Here is a 10000-nt window from a genome sequence, read left to right as displayed (position 1 = left end):
TCCCGGCTGTTCAGCAGGAACGACTGGAGACTGTCCGGTGATACGATGGCCACATCGCCCTCGCCCAGCACCTCCGTCCGCACGTCAGCAAAGCGCGGGCAGTAGAAGAACGCGTGCTCAGCCGACTCGACGACACCCGGGCACCGCACGCAGTCCGGCGAGGGAGTGAATCTCTGCACATGCAGGTATTCATGGAAGAAGCCGTGGCCCGAGAGAACTTGGGAGAGATGAAAGGTCATCTCCCCAAACCGACGGTTCTTCCACCCCTCGATGTCCGGGATCACCCGGTGTGTCCACGCCGTGAACCGGCTCGCCGGTGCCAACGCGTCCCACTCCTCCTGCCACTGACGCAGTGTGGCCGCGCGCTCCTCCACTCGCAGTTGACTCAATGGCGCGCCGGTGGTTTGATGCTGATGGTAGCATCGAGCGTCCTCCCGGATCTGCAGGCAGATCGGGATGACGCTAGCCAGGACCGTGGCGACCTCATATCTCACCGATATGAAGGTCCTGGCTACCGGCCTTGCATACTGCGCCTGCACGTTCTGCAGCATCCGTCTGCACCGCCTGACGTTGGTGGCCTCATGCCACACCGGGGCAGCGTACCGGAGCGTCGAATCCACCACCGAGGACAGCAGCCGCCGCTTCGCTCCTTTGGGGCCTCCGTGGTTCTGCATCAGTCGGGAGATCCCCTTCGCCGCACGGAGTGCCTTCGCCGTGGCGTACTCGACGTGCGGGGTCCACAGCAGATGCTCGTGCAAAACCACGCCCAGGTATTTGAGGCTCTGCGTAGGCAGCCGCTGTATCCCCTCGATGGCGACCGAGGGCTGCGCATAGCCCCGCCGCATTGTGGACACCATGATGATCTCCGTCTTAGCCGGAGCAAGATGGAGATGACGCTCTGCCATCCACGCGCTGATCATCCGGATCGCCTGCTGCGCGAGTTCAGCCGCCGCCTGCGGCGTCGTGCCGCCCGCCAGCACCACCAAGTCGTCCGCGAACCCAATCGCCTCCACGCCGTCCGGGAACGCCAGCCGCAGGACTCCGTCGTACATTGTGTTCCACAATGTGGGACCGACAATGGAGCCCTGCGGTACACCAGCCGACACCTTCCTGCGCACCGGTCCTTCACTGGTCTCGTAGACCAGCTCGCGCTCGGAGAAGTAGCTGCGCAATATTCTCCTCAGCGCTGCCGGAACGCGTTTCTCCTCCAGGGCCGTGGCGATCGCCCTCCAGCTCGCCGTGTTAAAGGCGTTCTGGACGTCCAGTGCTGCCACCACCAGACACCGAGGATCGCGTCCGTTGGTCCGATGGAATGAGCGCGCGAACTCGCCCCGCTCGACGACCCGCTGGATGGCCTGGACCGTCGATCTCCCACGACGAAAGCCGTATTGCTCCGGCGACAGTTGAGGGGCACTGCTGTCCTCCAAATGATCATTGAGGCGGTCCAAGACACACCTCTCAAACATTTTCGGGACTGCTCCCTCAAGGAGCAGCGGACGACTCGCCGCAGGATCGCCCGGTGGCTTGCCCGGCTTGGGCACCAGGACTAGCCGCGCCTCCTTCCATTCCTTCGGGAACTCGCCTCGCTCCAACAAATCATTGAACACCCGGGCGAACGTCGCCGGGTGCTCTCTGATTGCGGCCTTCACCGCGACGTTCGGGATCCCGTCCAGACCCGGAGCCTTTGTCAGAGCCATCCTGTCGGCCATCGCCAGGATCTCTGCTTCTGTGACGGGTCGTAGGGCCTCCTCGTCGTCGGTCCGCTCGATGACTGGCCACTCGAAGGCAGGATGGGCCGGGAAGAGCGCGTCGACGATTGGCTCCAAAACCGCTCGGTCGGTCTCCTGCGGGGTGCGGCCACGCAGCTTGGCCATCACCACCTGGTACCCGAGACCAAACACGTCGCTGTCGACTGCGTCAATCAGCTCCTGCAGCTTCCCGCTCCGGCTCTCCTGGATCGCTCGCTGCAGCTGTCGTCGCAGGTCGTGAAGGCGAGCGGTCGCCACGTCGCGGTCCGCCGAACCTGTGGCAGCACTAAGCCTCTCCTCGGCAAGTTCACACTCCCGACGCAAGTCGCCCAGCTCCGGGGTCCACCAGTACAGCCGTGGCTGTTGATGCTGCTTCGGCCTGCCTACCCTCTCCATGGTGGTGTCGCAAGCGAGGGTCAACGCTCCGACCAGCGCCTCAGACGTATCAGCTTCTGCGAAGCGACAGTCGACGAGGGCGGTCTTGTAGTCCTCGCTGCGGAAGAGGGAGGTCTTCCAGCGAATCCCGGCGTGCGACGCGATAGCCCCGCTCCCGTGCGTCTGCGATGGCTGATGCTGCTGCCGCTGTCCCTGCCGACCCGGCACACCGACGGAATACTCCACGTAACGATGGTCGCTGTGGGTGAAGGTGGAACTCACCCTCCAGGTCCCAGGCAAGGCGATCAAGGTGCTTGCGAACGAGACGTCCACGATGCTTTCGCGCGCAACCCCGTTGCCCATGAAGGTGGGTACGTTGCCGCGGTTGACAACATCGAGCTGCAGATGCTGCACCGTCCCCATGAGCGAGTGGCCCCTGGATGTTGTGCGGGGACATCCCCACTCCTGGCTCCACGCGTTGAAATCACCGGCAAGCACGATGTGCTGGTGACCAACCAACGCCATCTCCACCGCCTCGAGATAGGCGCCAAAGTCCGCTGGCCCGATGTTCGGCGAAACGTAACAGCTGGCAAAGGTGACACCTGCCACTGTGGCCACCACCAGCCCGGGATGGACGCTACCCCACAGGCGTTGGATGGGGTAAGCCCCTGTGGCGACCACTGCCACACTCTGCGCCTCATCCACCGCCCATCTGCCGTTATCCCGAGGCGGCTTGTACAGCTCGCAGGCAATGACGACGTCCACCCGCTGCTCCCGTGCCGTCTGCAGCATCAGGTCCTGCGCTACCCGGCTGCGCCCGAGGTTGACCTGCAGGACCTTTAGGCCCGGGTGCAGGACGGATGTCCTACCCGGTGAGGGCCCCTGCATACCGCACAGCAGACCGCTTCCGTGCATGTCCGAGCCAGGTGGCCCGGTTGGCCGCAACGGATGCAGTGCGTCGACCGGTCTGTCCCGCTCTTGCACTGGTGCCGGAGGTGTCCGTGCTCCAGGCACCTGAAGCACCGCAGCTGTCCCCGAGTCGGTGGTGCCAATCGCGTCGCCAGGCACGAGGTGTGCAACACTCGCACTCGCTGCTGGTGCACCCGCTCCGCCGCCTTCACAGACATCCGCACGTACGCTGTCTGCGTGCCGTTCCACGCCTTTACCAGGTGCACGGCGGATTCGCTCACCGTCTCCGAGCTGGACTCCTTCACCGCCGTCGCCACATCCGTCGCCACCGCTAAAGGGTCCACCTCATCTAGGCGGACCTCCACCGTCTCCGTCACCAAACGGGTGGTGGCCGGAGCTGCTGCCTGCGCGCAAACCTGCTGCACGCGTTGCAGAATTTCCTCTGCGTTTGCACCATCCTGCAGGTCCATCACCAGCCGGTCCCGCGTTGTGCGTCGTCCAACGCCTAGTTTGGCCTGGTCTTCGGCCAACGACGGAGCACTACGGATCAGCTGGTAAACATCCGTCCATGACTGACCCTCGCCTGGGGCTACCTCGATGGCGTCCAGCTTTTTCTTCGCCAGCTGCTTGCGTGGCTCAGATTGCGGACGCGGCATGACCTGCTGCTGCACCACGGACCGCTGTGGCAGAGGCCGTTGCGGCTGTTGTCGTTGCTGCGGTTGCTGCCGCTGCTGTTGCTGCTGCCGTTGCGGAAGCTGTGGCCACTGTTGCTGCCGCTGTTGCTCAGCCGTCTGCTGACGTGGCGGCTTACGACGCACCACCTCAACCCAGGAGCCGCCATCCGTCGTCTGAGGTGGCTTGCTCGTAGCCACCACCGCGTCCTGCTGATATCCACGCTGCTGCGTGCTCTGCTGCGTAGCCCGCTCCAGCTGCTGCTGCACAGTAGTTGGCTGCTGGTTCTGCCCGACGGTCTGTGCCACCAGCGCCGTCAACAACTCCCGCTCCTTCCGGAGCTCCTCGCGCAGCTGCTGATTGTCAGCAACCAGCCGCTCCTCCCGCTGCCGAGCCTCCAGACGCGCCTCGCGGAGGTCTTGCCGAGCCTGCTCAGCTGCCGCCTCCATCTGAACTCGCAGGAGCGTTACCTGCTCCTCCAGCTTTTTGACGACCGCAAGCAACATCTCGCTGTCGAGTTTCGCCTCGCTAATGATGCGTCGCACCTCGCTCGACGGAGAACCTCCAGTGCCAGTCACCAACCTGGCCGCATACTTGCTGGAGCTCGTGGCTCCACTAACAGCCACACCCTCCATCACCGGCGTTAGCGGGACAGTGAGCCGCTTGCCCGCGCTCATGGCCGATCTGCTCCTGGTGGTGGCTGCGCTCGGTTCGTCAACCGAGAGTGTTCGCGCCCTTAAGCCCCTGTCCATGGCCCTGTGAAAGCCAGCCTATCAAGGTTTTTATTTATTGTTATATTTGCTCTAAAACCAAAAATAAATATTAGTTTCGGAAAACAAATATTTAAAACCAATAAATATTTTGCCCGGGTTCGCCTCCTTATCCAGCGTTGAGATCACCGCCTGTCGGTATGCAACCCGCATACACCGACCCGGGTTGCCCGCTGGTACCGACGTTGAAATCTCCCAAGCGCACGGGTTGTTGTCGCCGCTACCGCTGAATCCGCTATCGTCCACCAGGTGACGCCACTGATGAAGTCTCCCGTTAGTTCCGATAGATGGCGCTGCCCCGTGTCTCGGCTAAGGCGAAAGCTCGGAGCCGAAAGCTTTGCCAATGACGCCGATGACGTCAGCACAAACGTCAACACGTCAACACGTACACACGCGACGATCCACCTGACGCCGCTCTGCCGCTGTTTTTCACGCACTTTTTTCTCAGTTTTGTGGCGTTTTCCACACTGCCACCGTCCGGAAAATTGTTCTTCGGCGTCGCCACTACGTAATAAACGTGCCACTTGATGTTTTTGTCGTCTCTTTCGCGAATAAATAGCACTTGTTTGTTCCCATACAAAATGTATGGGAGAGATTTATATCGCTTTTATCAGGCGAGCATCGTCCTGTTTTGTTATTTTTCCACCATTAAAAGGTAAAAGGCACTAAAACTCAATGTTTATAACACTTTTTAGCCCTTTTTTCGCAATTTTACACCCTGATTTTCGTATTTTAACACGAGCGACACAGAGGCACGTCCTAACACCGTGAATGACAGCTACGCACACACAGGGATAACTGGCTTGTGGCCGCCAAGCGTTCATAGCGACGTGGCTTTTTGATCCTTCGATGTCGGCTCTTCCTATCATTGTGAAGCAAAATTCACCAAGCGTAGGATTGTTCACCCTTTCAAGGGAACGTGAGCTGGGTTTAGACCGTCGTGAGACAGGTTAGTTTTACCCTACTGGTGTGTGCTGTTTGCCGCTATCTTAACGGAATTCCTGTGCAGTACGAGAGGAACCACAGGTACGGACCACTGGCTCAATACTAGTTCGACCGGACTTTGGTATGACGCTACGTCCGCTGGATTATGCCTGAACGCCTCTAAGGTCGTATCCAATCCGAGCTGATAGCGCTTCTCAAACCCATTAGGTGATCGGAAGCTAGCGGGCTTAACAACCCTCCGAGATCCGTCGGTGCTGCCCCGCGCACACTGACGTCTCATCCCCGCTATAGCACTAGACTGAGCCGCAACGGGCGGGAGCACGCTGCACGTGGAAGTACCTTACCACAGGGAACCCTGGTGGCTGTGTTTCCGTCGACCGTGGATACAACTAGTTTCGACACCTTCGACCGCCCGCAAACGACGGGACTACAGGCTGGGAGCTGCGAGTTGTAGAGATGCGTTCGCATCGATCCTCTCAGGCGACCCATGCTTGCTGGTGCTCGCGTTCACTTTGGGAATGGAGTGTTCGCGAGAGTGATTGTTGTGTTGTGTGTGTACAGTTGGTGCTTGCGTGCACTCCCATAGTGGAGTGTTCGCGAGCTTAAAACGCTAAGTCCCGATTAATACTCTCCTCGCAACATTATGTGCGTGGCTCCACGCCAAGTGGGATTAGCGGTGCGAAACGCGATTGGTAAAGTCGATGGTGATGTGCGTACCAACAGGCGATTTGTTAAGTCAAATGCGAACTGTGGTGCAACAGGCAATGTGTGTTTATTATCAGGTGTTGTTGGAAGTCAATACGATTTGACTTTCAAAAATTTTTCTAAGTCCCGATTTTTTTTCTCGTCGAGTAACTACAATGCACTATTTCTATCGCAGCGGACTTGCGGTTCATGGCCTAAATGATCGCGAACGAACACGTATTCGCAAAAAAATTTTTGTATGAAAAAGTCACCACTTGGGTACCTCCATACAAAAGTACCAAGTTCGGGTCGAGTGGTCGATGGACGTCGAAGGCGAAAATTTTTCATCATCGAAAATTTTTTCCAAAGTTGAAGCAAATGGGCCCTAGAGTATGAAAAGTGAAACCACGGATCGATTTGAGAAATAAAAATCTTTGTATGAAAAAGTCACCACTTGGGTACCTCCATACAAAAGTACCAAGTTCGGGTCGAGTGGTCGATGGACGTCGAAGGTGAAAATTTTTCATCATCGAAAATTTTTTCCAAAGTTGAAGCAAATGGGCCCTAGAGTATGAAAAGTGAAACCACGGATCGATTTGAGAAATAAAAATTTTTGTATGAAAAAGTCACCACTCGGGTACCTCCATACAAAAGTACCAAGTTCGGGTCGAGTGGTCGATGGACGTCGAAGGTGAAAATTTTTCATCATCGAAAATTTTTTCCAAAGTTGAAGCAAATGGGCCCTAGAGTATGAAAAGTGAAACCACGGATCGATTTGAGAAATAAAAAATTTTTGTATGGGAGGGCCCCTGCTAGAACATTTTTCCCAAGTGCGACCATTTTACCCAGTGAGTCAAAAAAAATTTTTTTCACGGTGACTCAAAACTTCAATATTAGACTCCCCTGAGTATGAAAAGTGAAACGAAAATCATTTTTGAGAAGAAAAAATTTTTGTATGGGAGGGCCCCTGCTAGAACATTTTTCCCAAGTGCGTCGATTTTGGGTCGCCGACACAAGCTCGGGTCAAAAAAATTTTTTTTTCACGGTGACTCAAAACATCAATTTTAGACTCCCCTGAGTATGAAAAGTGAAACGAAAATCACTTTTGAGAAGAAAAAATTTTTGTATGGGAGGGCCCCTGCTAGAACATTTTTCCCAAGTGCGTCGATTTTGGGTCGCCGACACAAGCTCGGGTCAAAAAAATTTTTTTTTCACGGTGACTCAAAACATCAATTTTAGACTCCCCTGAGTATGAAAAGTGAAACGAAAATCATTTTTGAGAAGAAAAAATTTTTGTATGGGAGGGCCCCTGCTAGAACATTTTTCCCAAGTGCGTCGATTTTGGGTCGCCGACACAAGCTCGGGTCAAAAAAATTTTTTTTTCACGGTGACTCAAAACATCAATTTTAGACTCCCCTGAGTATGAAAAGTGAAACGAAAATCACTTTTGAGAAGAAAAAATTTTTGTATGGGAGGGCCCCTGCTAGAACATTTTTCCCAAGTGCGTCGATTTTGGGTCGCCGACACAAGCTCGGGTCAAAAAAATTTTTTTTTCACGGTGACTCAAAACATCAATTTTAGACTCCCCTGAGTATGAAAAGTGAAACGAAAATCATTTTTGAGAAGAAAAAATTTTTGTATGGGAGGGCCCCTGCTAGAACATTTTTCCCAAGTGCGTCGATTTTGGGTCGCCGACACAAGCTCGGGTCAAAAAAATTTTTTTTTCACGGTGACTCAAAACATCAATTTTAGACTCCCCTGAGTATGAAAAGTGAAACGAAAATCACTTTTGAGAAGAAAAAATTTTTGTATGGGAGGGCCCCTGCTAGAACATTTTTCCCAAGTGCGTCGATTTTGGGTCGCCGACACAAGCTCGGGTCAAAAAAATTTTTTTTTCACGGTGACTCAAAACATCAATTTTAGACTCCCCTGAGTATGAAAAGTGAAACGAAAATCATTTTTGAGAAGAAAAAATTTTTGTATGGGAGGGCCCCTGCTAGAACATTTTTCCCAAGTGCGTCGATTTTGGGTCGCCGACACAAGCTCGGGTCAAAAAATTTTTTTTTTCACGGTGACTCAAAACATCAATTTTAGACTCCCCTGAGTATGAAAAGTGAAACGAAAATCATTTTTGAGAAGAAAAAATTTTTGTATGGGAGGGCCCCTGCTAGAACATTTTTCCCAAGTGCGTCGATTTTGGGTCGCCGACACAAGCTCGGGTCAAAAAAATTTTTTTTTCACGGTGACTCAAAACATCAATTTTAGACTCCCCTGAGTATGAAAAGTGAAACGAAAATCATTTTTGAGAAGAAAAAAATTTGTATGGGAGGGCCCCTGCTAGAACATTTTTCCCAAGTAAATTCGATTTTACCCGGTGAGTCAAAAAATTTTGAAAAAAATATTTTGCCAAAATCGTGTTCATTGCCTATTATAAGGGACCAGGTCAGCTCACACGCATTTTTGGAGACCATATGGAAAGTGCGTCTGGGATTGCGGAAATTAAGTTTAGAGTGTTAAATGATGGTTTCGCAATCCCGAAAGGCTCAAAATCCACCCTAAGGTTCCCCGGGTGAAATGTGGTTTCCAAGGTGTGAGCACTATCGGTGATAGAGTTGGAATGTGATTTCCAGAGCGCAGGGCGACTGGGCTAGAGCGAAAATCATAGACAAAGGTAAGTATTGGACTGAACGACTCGAAGCAAACGAAAATCATAGACAAGGGTAATGGACTGAACGACTCGAAGCAAACGAAAATCACATACAAGAGTAATGGACTGAACGAATCGAAGCAAACGAAAACCGCAAACAAGGGTAATGGACTGAACGAATCGAAGCAAACGAAAACCACAGACAAGAGTAATGGAGTGAACGAATCGAAGCAAACGAAAACCACAGACAAGAGTAATGGAGTGAACGAATCGAAGCAAACGAAAACCAAAGACAAGAGTAATAGAGTGAACGAATCGAAGCAAACGAAAACCACAGACAAGAGTAATAGAGTGAACGAATCGAAGCAAACGAAAGTCATGGACAAGAGTACTGAAAATCGGACCAAACCTCTAGAAGCACACGAAAATCATGGACAAGAGTACTCAAAAACACGGACCAAACCTATGGAAGCACACGAAAACCATGAACACAGGGATAACTGAAAACTGACTGTGAACCTATCAGAGCATGTGAAAGCATGGACAAGAGTACTGAAAATCGGACCAAACCTCTAGAAGCAAACGAAAATCATGGACAAGAGTACTCAAAAACACGGACCAAACCTATCGAAGCACACGAAAACCATGAACACAGGGATAACTGAGAACGAACCTACCTATCAGAGCATGTGAAAGCATGGACAAGAGTACTGAAAATCGGACCAAACCTCAAGAAGCACACGAAAATCATGGACAAGAGTACTCAAAAACACGGACCAAACCTATCGAAGCTCACGAAAACCATGAACACAGGGATAACTGAAAACGAACCGAACCTCTCGTAGCAAACGAAAAACATGGACAAAATTATTCGAAACGAACCGAAGCTCGATGCGAAAAACATGGAAAAGCAAGCCCGTAAGTCGCACTATCAAGCCCATAAGTCGCACTATCAAGCCCATAAGTCGCACTATCAAGCCCGTTAGTCGCACTATCAAGCCCATAGATCGCACTATCAAGCCCGTTGGTCGCACTATCAAAGCCCGTTAGTCGCACTATCAGGCCCATAAGTCGCACTATCAGGCCCGTAAGTCGCACCAAAAAGCCCGTAAATTGCCCTATCAAGCCCGTTAGTCGCACTATCAGGCCCATAAGTCGCACCAACAAGCCCGTAAATTACCCTATCAAGCCCATAAGTCGCACCAAAAAGCCCGTAAATTGCCCTATCAAGCCCATAAGTCGCACCAAAA

The sequence above is a fragment of the Anopheles moucheti genome (genome assembly GCF_943734755.1).
Source record: "Anopheles moucheti chromosome X unlocalized genomic scaffold, idAnoMoucSN_F20_07 X_unloc_9, whole genome shotgun sequence".
Classification (NCBI taxonomy): domain Eukaryota; kingdom Metazoa; phylum Arthropoda; class Insecta; order Diptera; family Culicidae; genus Anopheles; species Anopheles moucheti.
The sequence above is the reverse complement of the archived record's forward strand: the minus strand, read 5'-3'. Positions refer to the sequence as shown.